This window comes from Callithrix jacchus, chromosome 6 (assembly GCF_049354715.1).
Source record: "Callithrix jacchus isolate 240 chromosome 6, calJac240_pri, whole genome shotgun sequence".
Lineage (NCBI taxonomy): Eukaryota > Metazoa > Chordata > Mammalia > Primates > Cebidae > Callithrix > Callithrix jacchus.
The window spans coordinates 16,361,371-16,378,939 of NC_133507.1; the positions used below are offsets into that span (position 1 = coordinate 16,361,371).

Genomic DNA, 17,569 nt, shown 5'->3' on the forward strand with positions numbered 1-17,569 from the left:
GTAAAACAGACAAATGCAGGCATTGTGCTTCAGATTAATCAACATACAAATACTTATAAAGCACCTGTCATGGGTAGAGAACAACGTCAGGTGCTGTGCTCTGGGGGAGTAAAGAGTGTTATAACAAAGGGCCCCTGCTCTGCAGGAGTTCACCTTTAAGATAGCAAGGTAAGATACCTACCTGTCACTACAAAGCAAAGCAATGCAGGGCAAAGTCCATAAGGACGATCTAGGCAATAAGATAATTTCAGAGGAAAGGAGAATCACTGACTGAGGGAACAGGGAGGGCTCTGAGGAGGAACTAGGATTTAAGCCTGGATGTGAATAGCATCTTCTTTTACACAGGCAGAGAGGGACAGGGATGCCTCCTATGAGCACTGTGTCCATTCTCTGCCTTTAGCCCACAGCACTGTTTATGGTTTCCTCATACGTTCTGATCAATAGCAATTCCCTCGGTAATCACCAAGGCCATCCAAAATCTCAATCTCAGCTTTACCTCTTCCAGGGCCTTGGAATCAAGCTTTTACTGATAAAGTTTTATTAGCTGGGAAGAGACGAAGACTGTCAACTTTGTCTTTCTCTGTATCTTCCCTTTACCAGGTACATATTAGATACTGTTGGTCTGTTTTTGTGCTGCTGTAAAGGAATACCTGAGGCTGAGTAGTTTATAAGGAAGAGAGGTTTGATTGGCTCCTAGTTCTACAGGCTATACAGGAACATGGCACTGGCATCTGCTTGGCTTCTGGTGAGGCCTCAAGGAGCTTTTACCCATGGCACAAGAGGAGCAGGAGCAGGCGTGTCACATGGCAAGAGTGAACAAGGGAATGGAGCACATGCCACACTCTTTTAAGCAACCAGATCTTATTTGAACTCAGAGTGAGAACTCACTCATTAGTGCCAGGAGGGCACCAGGCCATTCATGAGGAATCTGCCCCATGACAAAAACACCTCCCATGAGGCCTCAGCTCCAACACTGAGGATTACATTTCTTTCTTTTTTTTCTTTTTTTTTGAGACAGAGTTCTGTCTCGTTTTATCACCAGGCGCCAGGCTGGAGTGCAGTGGTGCAATCTCGGCTCACTGCAACCTCCACCTCCCAGGTTCAAGCAATTCTTCTGCCTCAGCCTCCCCAGTAGCTGGGACTACAGGTGTGCGCCACCACACCCAGCTCCTTTTTGTATTTTTCAGTAGAGACAGTTTCACCATGTTGGCCAGGATGGTCTCGATCTCTTGACCTCGTGATCTGCCCACCTCAGCTTCCCAAAGTTTTGAGATTAGAGGCGTGAGCCACCGTACCCGGGGATTACATTTCAACATGAGGTTTGGAGAGGAGCATCCAAACCATATAAGATACTTAGCACATGTTTAGTGAAAAAATACATTCCATTTAACTTGAAATCTTTAGAATTCTACTCTCCATCTCTAGAAAGCCACATAGTTTAATCTATTGCATGGAATACAGTGCTAGATATAGTATTCAATGTATTTCTCAGTGACCAGCTACTTTCTGGAACCAGAGTCCCTTCCTAATTGCAGTCTTATTGGCTAGGTATTGGCACTGCACTTGGCTGAGGTGTCACCTCCTCATCAGGCTACACTGCCATAAATGGACAGATGGCTATGGGTGCAGGGCTGCTGTTTCCTGGAGCCTGAGTGTTTCTTGCCAACCAGGACTGTGAGGAAGTCTGGATCTTTTTTTTTTTTTTGTAATGACTTTCACCTCCATGTCTAATTGTAAGCCTGCTCAATATCAACAATGCCTAAATTGCTAAATATTGCACAATGGCTAACTGGCGCGCACTAAAAGATAACTTCAGTTCCTAGCTTGGCTTTTCAAAGCCGTTGTTATCAAGTCATAGTTTCCTTCCAGGTAACTGTTTTAAATGGCAGGAATGTCTTGAGCAATGCAAAGAGACATGCGCGTCCTTAAAATGTCTCAAGCATGGCGAGTGTGTGGCAGAGAAATATAAATAGAGCAGAGGTCCTCAATCTAACTGGAACAGACACTTCCCATTCATGACCAATATTTGTAATTTCTCCTTTATTATAATAAAAAAGCAAAGGTTGTATAATATTTGACATCAATAGTTTCAGAGTAGCAACACTGTGTCCTAACTATAATATAGAAAGAAAGTATAATAAACTGGTACAAATTAAGTTTGTGAATGATCAGACACAGTTCACTCAATACATACTGTCCTAAGCAGCCAGATCCTTATTTTTCCCCTTGGAACCCCAGTTGATTCCCAAGGCATTCTATACATCAACTCTTTGTTTTTCTTTTAGCCCTTTATCCAAAATTTCAACTGAATTGCAACTACATACTGGCCACTGTGCTAAGCAATGAAAACTACTATCTCCCACATGGCTGATGTGGGAACCAGCAAGTTAACTCATTTTTCCTAGGTTGTATTATGAATAGGCAGCTGAACAAAGTTTCAAAAGCAAATATACCTGTCACTTCTGCTGTCACGAACATGAGCGTGGTTACGGGTGGGATAGTCACTAGAAGGGAGTCTGAGGGAGGTTCCTGAGGGGCGGGGTTGGTGTTCTCTTTCTCATGTGGGTATGCTCCATTTGTCGAAGTTCAGTGAGTTTCACTCTTATGATTTGTGCTACGTGAACTTTTCTTTATGTATGTTGTTCTTCAATAAAAGCTTGCTCCAAAGGCAGGGAGAGAAGCAAATCTATCTAAATCCAACGGTTTCCTTTGCCTGAAGCCAGACTTTCAATGAATCGCCCCTTCAAATGTCAAATCCCCTTCTCAGGAGCTTTTGTCATTTTATTAGCACTGGCTTGCTTTGCAAGGATAGCTTTTTCAACCCTTCTTTACTGAGAGCACTTGACAGAAACCAGGACTGCTCTCCAGGGGTAGGGGTAAGAGGAATTAGAGATATCGATCCAAATCTGAGTTCTACAGGAGATCTTTTCCCATCTTGCCAAACTCCAGCGTGATGTTTTCATTCCAGGTTCTGTAACACAGGCTCTGAAGAACTCAACTTCAGTCCCGTGGAGACTACCGAAAGAGGAACCTCCCTGCAGCGGAGAAAGTAACCAGCACGTGAGTTTTGGTGGAAACTTTATCTTTCAAATTCAATGCAGTAGATTGGAATGCCTATTGATAGGCTAGCCATAGAATTGAGATGGCCCTCAGAAATTAGAGCACTGAATTTCACTTGAATGACTTTAAAAAGACTAAACAATAAGGGACTCTCTGTATATTATATATACATATTTATATATACACACACATACATACAGAATATCTGTATATATACACACACACACACACAAACACACACACAGAGATATTCCCTTATTGTTTAGTCTTTTTAAGGTCATATATATTTAAAGTTGTGTGTGTATATATATATATATATATATTTATATATATATATGAGTATAGGCACAGCAGGGCATAAACTGTCCAGAGTGTCAGACAATAACTGGGCAGCTATTGAATTATGAATTGTTACAGAGGAGAGAGAGAAAAGAGAAAATAACTGAAAGACTCTCTACCATACTCTATTGCAAGCCATGGAAAGAGGCAATTCTGAAATGGTTGGTGGCCATGGAAAGTAGGTTAATGATTTTACAAGTTTCCCAGACAGTGAAAAAGTAATGCATTTATTTCAGGCAAGTGATCAGTTTGCTTCTTTAATATAGAAGGGCTTGAATAATTCAATGAGGATCAGAGGGAAAAAAATGCTTAAAGAAATGTTGGTTTCGAAGTTGTATTTAAAAATCACATAAACCCTTCAGTATTTTGTAAGCCATTAAAGACTTTCCAAGGGTAAATGTAAACATTCCAATTAGTCATCTTACAAGCTGACTTTAGAACATAAAGTATATGTAAGATTTAATTTCATAACCTCATAATGGTCAAAAGCAACTGACTCTGTGAGTGAAGTAAAATCTTCGACCCATACAGTAAGATCTGAGGCGAGGCTGTAATGAACTATTTTTTAAACACCTGGTGTTTACCAAGTATAGAACTATGGTGGTGCTGAGCTGGCTTTATGTGTCTTAGGATGAAAACTCTCTTACCTTATTTCCTGTAATCCATACTCTAATCCTATGCGGTAGATAGTAAATTGTGCTTTAAAAATAAGGGTACTAGGCTGGGCACAGTGGCTCACACCTGTAGTTCTGGAATTTTAGGAGGCCAAGGTGGGAAGATCGCTTGAGCCCAGGAGTTTGAGACCAGCCTGGGCAACATAGTGTGACTCCATCGCTACAAAAAATTGAAAAAATTAGCTGAGCATGGTGGTGCATGGCTGTAGTCCTAACTACTCAGGAGGCTGAGGTGGGAGGATCACCTGAGCCTGGGGGCTCAAGGCTAGAGTGAGCCAGGATGGCGCCACTGTACGCCAGGCTGGGTGACAGAGCGAGATCTGTCTCGAAAACAAACAAACGAATAAATAAATAACATAAGGCTCTAAGGTACGTAGAAGTTAACCACTCTGTCTAAGTGACAGAGCCCACAGCTCTCAATCAAATAGATAGAATATTATGCCAGTGAAACTTCTGAGGTGAAAGCCTTGTAGGAGAGACATAGAAATATGTCAAAAGTTCAAAAAGCTCTGAATATTATTTCCAGAAGGAAGGCACAGAGCAGAGAAAAGAAAATATTTGAAAATGCAGGGGTAGAAAATTCGCCTGGACTGAGGGGCAGCATTTTGCTACCAGTGTCACTAATATATTAATTATTCTTGGTGAGAGTGTAAACTAGTTCAACCATTGTGGAAGACAGCGTGGCAATTTCTCAGGGATCTAGACATAGAAATTCCACTTGACCCAGCAGTCCCATTACTAGGTATACACCCAAAGGATTGTAAATCGTTCCGTTATAAAGATACATGCACATCTGTGTTTATAGCAACACTGTTTACAATAGCAAAGACCTGGAACCAACCCAAATGCCCATCGACAGTAGACTGGTCAAGGAAAATATGGCACATATACACCATGGAATACTATGTAGCCATAAAAAATGATGAGTTTGTGTCCTTTGTAGGCACATACATGAATCTGGAAACCATAATTCTCAGCAAACTGACACAAGAACAGAAAATCAAACACTGCATGTTCTCACTCATAGGTGGGTGTTGAGCAATGAGAAAACATAGATACAGGGAGGGGAGCATCACACACTGGGGTCTGTTGTGGGGAGCCAAGGGAGGGACATTGAGGGGGTAAGGAGGTTGGGGAGGGATAACTTGGAGAGAAATCCCAGAAGTAGGTGATGGGGGGATGGAGGCAGCAAACCACATTGCCATGTGTGTACCTATGCAACAACCCTGCATGATCTGCACATGTACCCCACAACCTAAAGTACAATTTTAAAAAATTATTCTTTGCTACATTAATATTTCAGTTTTTAGTTTTAACAGTTTTTTTCTCCTGGATTTGAATTTGCTGTGTTTGGTTTGATGCTTTTTCTCACAAGGGTAGTTTGCCTCAAATGCTTGGGCAATTTTAGTCATCTTTTGATATTTGTAAATAAGACTCTGCACTGATCAGTCTTTGCAGCAGGAGTACATTTTCTCCAGCCTCCGGGTTCTAATTTTATGGCACCACTGCCTATCATTCTGAAATTGTTTGAAACATTAATGGAAAAAATCACTTTTTAGAGATACTCTTCTTCACCTGGGTGAGTTTGCAATTTTCTCAGCTTCGTTGTATTTTATCATTTTTTATCCTTTTCCCATCAGCTTTGCATTTTTTTTTACAAACTCTGTAATGATCATGTGGGCTGATGACACCCCCTCAGCCTCCTAACCTGCTATAAAGTTTGTATTCATTTACTCATTTGTTCACATATCCAGCTTTTTGTCGAATCTGTACATACAGAAAGGTGAACATATTGTGAGGATATAACTTGATTAATTTTTGAAGAGTAAGCTTGTGTAACTATCTCCCAGATCAAACAGCAGATTCTTACCAGGAATTCCAGAAACCCACTCCTGCACCTTTCCAGACACTATGACCCCAAAGGAAGTCAACTACCCTGACCTCTAGTACCGTATTAATTTTGCCTGTTTTGTACATTATGTAAGCAGGATTCTACAGCGTATACACTTTGTGTCTTGCTTCTTTATTCTGTTTTTAGAGATTCACCCATGTTCTTAGCCATGCTTTATTTTTCTCATGAGGTGGGAGGAGTGCCTGAGCCTGGGAGGTCAGCACTGTAGTGAGCCAGGAAGATGCCACTGTACTCCAGCCTGGGTAACAGAGCAAGACCCTGCCTCAAAAAGAAACACATACATAAAAATAAATATAAGGGTACTGAGGTACACAGAAGTTAACCAATCTGTCCAATTGGCAGAGCTGACAGCTCTCAGTCAAATAGATACAATTTTATGCCAGTGAAACTCCTGAGGTGATTATTATCCAATTTATCTCTAGTTTCTATTGTGGCTGGGCATTTGGATACTATGAAGTTTTGGATTATTATGAGTTGGGTTGCTATAAACATATGATTACATGTCTTTCTATGAAAAGATGTATGTACTTCTATTAAGCATATACCTAGGAGTAGAACTGCTGGCTCTATTTTATTATTACATATTCTCTGTCATTTCAATAGGTTTTAGAATGAACAAAATATAAACACATTGGATCTGCTTGCCATTTTTATTTGAAAGCCTAAAGCATGGTTTTGATTGATAAGAATCATTTACAATTCCATAGCAGTGCTTTTGCTTACACTTTTAAAATTTTTATTTAAACCAGAATGAGAAAACTTTTGAGTCCATCACCATCAAAAACAATGACAAAACTTGTAGATTTTGCTTTTTTCACTTTTAATATACTCATGTATATTTTGCTTTAAAAATTGCTTAAGAAACCATCACAGAAAATACTCATTATAAAACTTGCTTTTCTACAATCTTAACCATCTCTATAAAGCTGCAGTTGAAAACAAAAAAGAAGAAACTTGAGCCTTTTTTTCTTCCCTGTTGTTTTCGATCTGTACTTGTTCAATTATGCATCTCTGAATAAGCCTAGTCCCTCAACCACTAACCTTCTTCTGAACTCGAATGATTTGTATGAGGTCTAATCATATTTCCTGGTCCCATGGCACTCGGGAGTCTAACTGCGCATGCGGGTCTCTTATTTCCATACACGTATCTCAGAGATACCCGAATGCATGGCCAGCTTCCCTAATTACAGCCACCAGGTCCTGGCAGCCTCCTGCAGTGCCCTCTCTTCTCAGCATCCTTTCACTTTTGTGTTATTTTTTCCATCTCTCTCCCTGAAGTATCCTCTCCTTCAAATTTCCCCTGACCCTAAAGAGACTGCTTCAACATTTGTCTATATATCAAAATAATTGAAGACTAAATTAATTCTCAGCTGCAGTCTGTCAAGCTCCTTTTCAATTGTGGCTTTTTCCCCCTTTAGACTTTGGACTTTGGCAACTAGGATAGGCTTTGAAAACAGAAAAAAAGCACAATAGATATTGACTGATCACTTGATAGAATGCATCCTCTAGGCCTCGAGTCTATGATTTTATGATTCATTGACTTGCTAGGTTTCTTTTCGTTTTTTTCCTCATGCGTACCCAACATCTGATTATTAAATTACACAGGGAGCCATTAAGCATGTTTGTAAAGCCCACATTCTTAATATCTCCACTCCTTTTTTAAAAGAGACATAATGGAAAAGCTAATATAAACACCTCAACTGTGCATTCTTTCATGAGAGAAAGATATATTTCACAACTCCTTATATACTAAAAACACAATACATTGGCCAAACATGTAAAAGACACACACACACACATACATTTTGCCTATTTTTGTATTTTATATATTTACTTTCTTATACTTTATATGGTCTGTGTAAATGAACTAGATATGTAATACATTGAGTTATGCATATATAGTAGGTTGAACTTCTATGATGTCTCAGGAATGCATAAGATTGGGGATTGTGGCAGGCAGCTTCTGAGGTGACCCCTAAGAATTTCCACCACCTGATATATTTGCTTTGCGTAGTTCCCTCCCCTTGAGTATGATCTAGTCTAGAGACTTGTTGGTATGTAATAAAATATTAGCAAAGGTGACAGCATATCACTTCGGTGATTGGATACAAAAGACTGTAACATTTGATGGCTTTGGTAAAGCAAGTTGCCATCTTGAGAGACCCAAGGGGCAAGAAATTGAGGCAGCTGCTGGCCAGCAGCCATCTAGAAACTGAGGCTTTCAATCCAACAGCCCTTGAAGAACTGAATTCTGCCAGCAAGCACATCAATTGGGAGTGGATACTTTCCCAGCTGAGCCTGACATGATGCTGCGGCCCTGGCTGACACCTCAATTGTCGCCTCTTAAAGATTCTAATGTAGAGGACCCAGATAAGTCATGCCTAGACTCTGACCTGGAGAAACTGAAAATAACCATCACACCTTATTTTCTCTCTAAGCTTGTTGATTTGTTATATGGCAATAGATTATACAGGAAGGCCACATTTGTGGAGTGCATGCTCAGTACTCAACAACGGATGGGCAGCTGATATACAGAATCTCGTTTGGTAATAACCATCATTCTGCAAAGTAAGGCTTTGGTTGAGATTTAGGCATGACTCTAAATTGCATGGATACAAAAAAAGAAAAACTTTTCTGACAAATTAGCTAGCTCAACTTGCCCAAGGTGACATGGAGCCAAGATTTTAAACTTGGACTACAGCCTGGAATAATGGAATGAGAGAAAAGGAGAGGATCTGACATGAGTCTTGGTTTCGTGGGTGAGGTATGAGACAGGGTTGAGCTTTAGGTGGAATGGGTTTTACTATTCCCAGCAGCAGTAAGTAAAACGAAGCAGGAAAAAGTGAACTCATGTTGTATCTAAATCATACTCCAGAGAAGGTAGAAAATTAGTTTAAATTCTCTTGTATTGAGTAAGAATCAGTTGACAAGTGAGGTTATAGAAAGGGTTCAAAAAGGAATCACAGAAATTATGCCATTTTTTTTAAAAGCCACGGAAGAAAACGTGTTTGGTAGTCATTTGAAATATTAGCACATTTTTTTCCAGGAAAGAAATGCCTTACATCACTACTAGGTTCTTAGGCTAGTGGGAAATATATATATATCTCCATAATGCAGCAGAAATACTACATGTTTGTAATGAAACTAACAGAACACTGGACTCTTAAAATGATCCATATTAGATATAGCAGCAAAATAAACTCCACTAAAGTAGAAAAATACACTGCTTTTAGCTAAACTATTTCCTCAAAAAAATCAGGTTTAATGAAAAATTTCTGGGTGCTCTGGACTTTGGTATGACCTTTAAAATTGATATCAGCAGTTCAATATTTGCATTTCTAATTTCTTTACAAAGCAACATACTTTTTCTTGATAGAAGTATCTTGCTAGCACAAGTCTTATTCATAATAGACATGGATGAGAACACAGAGAGGATGAGGTGTTTTAGTTTAGAGAAAACTAGAGGGAAAATATAAAGGAGAAAGGAATTAAGAAAATAACTGGGCACCAAAAAGATATAAAATGTTTGCTGGTGGAAGAATCAGCTCAGTTATATATATAAGTGAATCTATCACACACAGGAACAAATGGAAATGCTAACTCTAGAGATTACCTCTGTGTATGCTTAGTCAATTCCTGAGCCTCAGATTTCTCATCTTAAAGCTGGCATTACAATGTTTGTTTTTATATTAAACAGCCTAATGCATATGGCAATTCCTTGTAACATGCCTGGCATGATAGTGGACTCTGAATGATATTTATTGAATCTAAAACTGAATCTTTGCAGTCTTTATAAGGAGAAATAATGGAAGTCAGAAAGAAGAAAATTTGGATTATTCATTGTTCAAGATAGAATCGTCTGGTGAGTGAAGGAGGGAAGGTGTGGTGGTTAATTTTAGGTGGCAGCTTGTCTGGAGTAAGAGACATGCAGATGGCTGGTAAAAAGCATTATTTCTAGAGACTGCTTCCAGAAGAGACTGGCATTTGAATTAGTAGACTGGGTAAGGAAGATCTGCTTCCACTTGATATGGTTTGGCTGTGTCCCCACCCAGATCTCATCTAGAATTCCCATGTGTTGTGGGAGGGGCCGAGGGGGAGGTGATTTAATCATGGGGGCAGGTCTTTCCCATGCTGTTCTCATGACAGTAAGTCTCATGAGACCTGATGGTTTGTAAGAAGGAGTGTCCCTGCACAAGCTGTCTGACTGCCACCATCCATGTAAGATGTGACTTGCTTGCCTTCTGCCATGATTGTGAAGCCTCCCCAGCCATGTGGAACTGTAAGTCAATTAAACCTCTTTTTCTTCCCAGTCTCACGTATGACTTTATCAGCAGTATGAAAATGGACTAATGCAGTAAATTGGTACTAGGCAGTAGGGTATGGAACTGCTCTAGATAGCCAAAATGCGGAAGGAAATTTGGAACCGTGTAACAAGCAGGGGTTGGGACCGTTTGGAGGGCCCAGAAGAGGACAGGAAAATGTTGGAAAGTGTGAAACTTCCTGGAGGCTTGTTGAGTTGCTTTGACCAAAATGCTGAGAATGATATGGACAATGTAATGCAGGCTGTGATGGTCACAGATGGAGATGAACTTTTTGGGAACTGGAGCAAAGGTGACTTTTGTTATGTTTTACTTAAGAGACTGGTGACATTTTACATCCTGCCCTGGAGATTTGTGGAATGTTGAACTTGAAGGAGATGATGTAGGGTATTTGGCAGAAGAAACTTCTAAGCAACAAAGCGTTCAAGAGGTGACATGGGTGCTGTTAAAGGCATTGAGTTTTAAAAGGGGAAAGGAGCATAAACATTTGGAACATTTGTAGCCTGACAATGTGATAGAAAATTCTGTTTTCTGAGGAAAAAATCAAGCTAGCTATGAAAATTTGCATAAGGAATGAGGAGCTGAATATTAGTCACCAAGACAGTGGGGAAAATGTCTCCAGGGCATGTCAGAGATCTTTGCACCAGCTCCTCTCATCGTAAGCCCAGAGGTAGTTTAGGAGGAAAAAATGGTTGTGGGCTGAGTACAGGGACCCTATGCTATGTGCAGTCTAGGGACTTGATACCCTGAATTCCACCTGCTCTAGCCATGACTAAAAGGGGGCAATGTACAGCTCAGGATATTGTTTCAGAGGGTGGAAGCCCCAAGCCTTAATGGTTTTCAAATGGTGTTGAATGTGTAGGTGCACAGAAAGAAGTCAAGAAGTGAGGTTTGGGAACCTCTGCCTAGATTTCAGAGGATGTATGGAAACACCTGGATGTTCAGGCAGAAGTTTGCTGCAGAGGCAGGGCCCTCTTGGAGAACCTCTGCTAGGGCAGTATGGAAGAGAAATGTGGGACTGGAGCCCCCATATGGAATCCCCACTGGCACTGCCTAGTGGAGCTGTGAGAAGAGGGCCACTGTCCTCCAGGCCCCAAAATGATAAATGCACTGAGAGCTTGCACTGAAGTAAAGGGGGGCTATTCCTAGTTTTATTGCTAGTGTGACTAGTACTGTTGTAGATAAAATTTGGCTTATTGATGGATTAACTGTTCATTGTCTGGAGAATAAATTGTTGAGGAGAATGGTTATTATGAAGACTATAGATGCAGTTGCCTGTATTAAAAAGTATTTAGTGGCTGCTTCCATGGAGTGAGGGCTTGTGTTTTTAACCAGTATTGGTACAGTAGCTAGTATATTTAGTTCTAAGCCTATTCAGATGAGGAATCAGTGTGAGCTTAGTATTGTGATTAAGGTTCTGGTTAAAATTGTAAGGGAAATAATGAGGTGGGCCAAAGGATTAATATTAGTATGGAGGGGTTGAACCAACATTTTTGAGGTATGGGCCCGATAGCTTATTTAGCTGACCTTACTTCGAATATGGTGTAATAGAATATGGAGAGTTTTGAGTTCTCAGGTATGGGTTCAATTCCTATAGTTCTGGAAATAAGAGGATTTAAATCTCTATGATTTACACTGTCAAAGTAATTCTTTTGTCAGACATACTTCTTATGTTTGGGGTGGGATGCCAGATATTAGGATGGGTATTGAAATATATACATAGTGCTAGTGTAAGTGGTGAAAATTTTTTCATAGGAGGTGTATTAGTTGGTCACAGCGAAATAGAGGGTATGCTGTTTGAATTCATAAAAATAGAGTGGTTAAGAGGAGGGTTTTGGCTATAAAATGTATTGTGTAGCGTTCTGGTGTAGTTGTGGTGTAAGGTGTGGCTAAAAAGATGGTAATGGTTAGGCCATTTATTATAATACTATTTAGATATTCTGCTATAAAGAACAGAGTGAATGAGCCTGCAGCATATGCAATGTTAAATCCTGAGACTAGCTCTGATTTGCCTTCTGTTAAAGGGAGCTTGGCTGGTTTCTGCAAACGTGGAGATCAATCATATTATGGCTAGGGGGCATGATGGTAGTAGAAGTCAAGAGTGCTCTTGTGTTGTAGTAAGTGAATGTAAGTTAAATGAGCCACTTATTAGTAGGGTTGATAGTAGAATAATAGCTAGGGTGACTTCATATGAGATTGAGCTACAGCTCGTAATGCGCCGATTAATGCATAGTTTGAGTTGGATGCTCATCCAGATCATTAAGATTGAATAGACAGCTAGGCTTGATGTTCCTAGTACAGAGAAAGGCTTAGGCTAACGTTAATTAGGAGATGTAGTATGGGGAGAGGGGCTCGTAGAAGAAGAGAGATGGAAAGGGCTAAGTTTGGGGTGGTTATGTACAGGGTTATAGTGGATGTGGTAGGTAGTTAGGGGTTCTTTTGTGAAAAGTTTTATTGCGTCGGCAATTGGTTGAAGTGTTCTGTAGGGGCCTACAACGTTAGGGCCTTTATGAAATTGTATATAGCCTAAGATTTTTCGTTCTATGGGTGTCAAGAATGCTACAGCGATTAAGGCAGGAATAACTGGTAGGAGTAAACTAATTATAAACACGTTGTTAAGAAGAGGAATTGAATCTCTGGTTGTAAAGTTTTAAGTATCATGCAATTGCCGGGCTCTGCCGTCTTAATAAGCCCTGTTCTTGGGGGGAAAAAGTAATAATTTATAAAATAATCATGTGATTTGTGAGGGCACCTTGTGAAGTAGGGTCTATTTCTCTTCTCCTATTGTACTGGGAGAAATATTTAATAGATAGAAACTGACCTGGATGTCTCCGGTCTGCACTCAGATCATGTAAGACTTTAATTGTTGAACAAACGAACCTTTACCAGCGGCTGCACTATTAGGATGTGCTGATCCAACATCAAGGTCGTACCCTATTGTCAGTATGGACTCTAAAATAGGATTGCGCTGTTATCCCTATGGTAACTTAGTCCATTGATCAAGTTATTGGGTCAATAAATATAGATTTACTTAGACTAGTAAGGTCTTGGTATATGTCTTTCGGGGGCTGTGCTGTACTCTGAGGTCAACCCAACCAAAATTTGTAATACATAGACAGTGGGTTAGTGCCTGTGTGTTTTTAAGGTATTAGTTTGTATTATTGAAGCTCCATAGGGTCTTCTCATGTTATTTAGGTATATCCGCCTCTTCACGGATAGGTCAATTTCACTGATTAAAAGTAAGAGACAGTTAAACCCTCGTGTTGCCATTCATACAAGTCCCTATTTAGAGAACAAGTGATTATGCTACGTTTGCACAGTTAGGGTAGCGTGGCCGTTAAACATGTGTCACTGGGCAGGCAGTACCTCTCATACCGGTGATGCTGGAGGTGATTTTTTGGTAAACAGGCGGGGGTAAAGTTTGCCGAGTTCCTTTTACTTTTTAAAATCTTTCCTGGAGGCATGCCTGTGTTGGGTGAACAGTTTGGGTAATAGATTAGCTAAGCTGTAGGGTATAATGATTAGGCTGTTAACTAACAGTAGTTGTTTTGGACTGAGATAAGCTTATGCGGGGAGAATAATTTCACGTTACTTAATCTAACATTATTGGTTCTATGAAGTAATAGATTAGTCCAATGTGTTTTAGGAGTTCAGTAGACTAAATAGAATTGGGAGGAAGGCAGCAAGTCACACTGCCACGTGTGTACCTATGCAACAATCTTGCATGTTCTTCACATGTACCCCAAAACCGAAAATGCAATGAAAAAGAGTAATTGAGTATTGAGCTTAAACACTTTAATTGGTGGCTGCTTTTAAGCCAACTATGGTAGTGAAATGTTTTACTCTCTATAAGAGGTTATTTCCTAGGGTCTAAAGAGCTGTCCCTCTTTAGACTAATGATTAAATTTATGGGAGGATTAAGTAGTTCTGTAAGTAAATTTTAGGTTGAACTAAGATTCTATCTTGGACAACCAGCTATCGCCAAGCTCAGTAGGTCTGTCGCTACCACCCATAGATTTTCCCACTATTTTGCCACATAGATGGGTGTACTCTTTTAGCTATCCTTGGGAAGCTCGCTTGTTTTTGGTGGGTGTTGTTGAAGTTCTCTACACAAAGCTATTTCTAGTTAATTCATTATGCAGAAGGTAGAAGGTTTCTCTCTGCTTTTTATGCTTTATTAGGTTTTTGTCTTTCCCTTACGGTACTATATCTATTGCGCCTAGGTATAATTTCTATCGCCTATACTTTTGTAACAGGTAAATTATTATTATAGTTAAATAATATTTATGTGAGGTTGGGGATAGAGTTAGCTCAAAGCAATCAGCTGTTGGTGAGATCTTGATGCTTTAGTTTAAGCTACACTTTGATTTGTCCAAGTGCACTTTCCAGTATGCTTACCATGTTACGACTTATCCCCTCTGTATCAGTGTGTAGTGGATTATTGGCAAAATACTTTTATGTGATGTTTGAGGAGGGTGATGGGTGGTGTGCGCATGCTTCAAGGCCTTGTTTCAATCAAGCTCTCTATTCTTGATTTACTGCTAAATCCACCTTGGGTCTTTAGAGTTCATAAAGACTATCGTATAGTTTTCTAATTTAGAAAATGTAGCCCATTTCTTCCCACTTCATTGGCTGCACCTTAACTGTTTTTATGACAATACTTGTGCTTACTTTACGATCTTTAAGGAGTTTGCTGAGGATGGCGGTATACAGGCTGAGGGCAAGAGGTGGGAAGGTCTATTGGGGTTTATGGATTATAGAACAGGCTCCTCTAGAAGGATATAAAGCACTGCCAGGTCCTTTGAGTTTCAACCTATTCCTTGTAGTGCTCTGATGAATAATTTTCTGGGTTAAGTTATTGAGGTTTAGGGCTAAGCACAGTGGGGTATCTAATCCCAGTCTGTACCTTAGCTATAGCGTATTCAGGGTGTTAAGCAACGTTTGTAGAGTATTTTACTATAAGTGGAGTTTTCTACAACTTAGTTATAGGTTAGCTTTATTGGGAAGAAAATCTTAAACACTCTTTATGCTGGACTCTATTAACCTGAGTCAATCGTGTGGCTGCGGTGGCTGGCATGAAATTGACCAACTCTAATAGTCAGTGTAACTTAAACTTTCACTTATGGCTAAAAGTTTGTCACTGCTATTTCCCGTGGGGGCGTGACTAAGCAAAGTGTTTTCATTGCATGTGCGTGCTTGATACTCACCCCTCATGTTCTGATAATCTAGAGGGCATTTTCACAGGGCTGTGGATGCTTGCACGTGTAATCTCACTGAGAGCTAATGGAAAGGCTAGGACCAAACCTATGTGTTTATGGGTGATGATGACCTGTCTAGACATTTTCAGTGTTTTGCTTTAAATATTAAGCTACATTAACTTGATACACACTTATATATGTGAGTGATGGGCTCATATTATTGGTGTTTTTAAATTTAATTTACTAAATTATTAGTATAAATATGTTTTCTGAAGGGTTTAATTCAAGGTATGTGAAGAGTAACCATGACCAATAGTATTTATTAGGATGTAGAGTAATTGCAGGGGCGGGCATGTTTGCTAGTTAGTGGGACCTATATTTAATGGGTTGTATTAGTAGGGGGGTGTCTCTTTATGATGGCTGACCCAGTAAATATGGATTAAATTCAGATTTTGGATGTTGTTTTTGGTTATTATGTTGTGGTTTTGGGTTTGTTGAGTATGATCAAGTGTAAATACTAGTTATTTATTATGTCCTGCAAGCATTGACTGAATAACACCTTATGGTTGGGATGGGGACCAAGACATTCAATATAGGTGCGATGTTAGCATAGAGCCTGGCAAATCACATTCAGGTACCACAACAAAATGATTGGAAGACTTAAGCCTCCCGGCAATGCTGACTGATTACACCCCCAAAAGTTAAAATACTGAAGGCCCGGCCAGGCGTGGTGGCTCACGCCTGTAATCCCAGCACTTTGGGAGGCCAAGGGGGGTGGATCACAAGGTCAAGAGATCGAGACCATCCTGGCCAACATGGTGAAACCCCGTGTCTACTAAAAATACAAAAAATAGCTGGGCATGGTGGCGCGTGCCTGTAATCCCAGCTATTCGGGAGGCTGAGGTTGCAGTGAGCCAAGATTGTGCCACTGCACTCCAGCCTGGCGATAGAGCAAGACTCCGTCTCAAAAAAAAAAAACTAAAGGCTCCTGTGATTAAGAGGGTGATAGCACCACACCCTCATGATGTCTTATTTAAGAAGAACGTATGCACGGTCTTAATGATATGGTTCCCTGAGGTGGGAACCAAATGCCAGATATAGTTCCAGGATAACCAAGCCCTGTCTATATGGGCCCTGAGCGAGAAGAGCGGCAGATGTGGACAGGTTGCTGGTTTCACGGAGGACGGTAGATTAAGAGACCAAAATATGGTAGAGGATATCCATGTTGGGGAGGACTATCGAAGTATAATGTGCTGTGTCCGATTAATCACGTGATGTATGAATGTACTATTAATGATTCTATGTACTGAATGATACTGTGCATTGCAATGTTCTGTATGTACTGTGTGGTTCTAAATGTATTATAGTTTGATGTGCAATTATAGTTCTTGCTTGTAAGCATGTTTTATGATATTTTAATGTGTATTTTAATTGAATGTACTATGTATGATTAAGCTTTTATAGTACTATGTGTTATTCATGGGGATAAACAATAATGCACTAAGTACATAGCAGGGAAAAAGAATAATATATGTACTTGCATATTACTTAAAGGGAGCATTCTATAATACAGGGAATAGTTTAAAATTAGAATTTCAGCTTTGGGTGTTGATGGTAGAATGAGGCATTCTTTCCCTGAGATTGTCCTGGGGAGTAAACGTTCTCCATTTCTGGATTACAAGACCAGGGCATTCAATTATACTACAAGGGCGCTTATCACGTAAGTAGTTTGTTTTTGACTAGGGCAGAGAGGGGAATGAGGGTGAGAATAATCATGAAATATATAATGGATGCAGTCTGGCCAATAGTAATAAAAGGGTATTCGACTGGCTGGCCTCAAATTCACGTAGGTATAAGCAGGTCGGCTACTAGGGTTCAGAATAGGCTTCGACTGATTGGTTGGAATGCTATGCTTGGTTGTTTGGATCCATGTGTTATAGGGATAATTATTAGGATTAGAATGGAAAGTGTGAGAGCTAGGGCGCCACCTAGTTTGTTGGGGATTGATTGTAAGATTGCATATGCAAATACAAAGTATCACTCTGGCTTAATGTGGGGGAAGTATTG

The 17,569-nt window shown here is 40.0% G+C and overlaps 1 long non-coding RNA gene across 1 annotated transcript in view; it reads right to left on the reverse strand.

Annotated features, from left to right (window-relative positions):
• Positions 1-2,025: 2,025 nt before the first annotated feature.
• The window catches only part of LOC144582965 (uncharacterized), a 120,515-nt gene continuing 104,971 nt past the window's right edge, over positions 2,026-17,569 (reverse strand). Inside the window, exon 4 of the long non-coding RNA XR_013536629.1 lies at positions 2,026-3,035. This is a non-coding gene — a long non-coding RNA (uncharacterized LOC144582965). The remainder of the gene's footprint in view (positions 3,036-17,569) is intronic.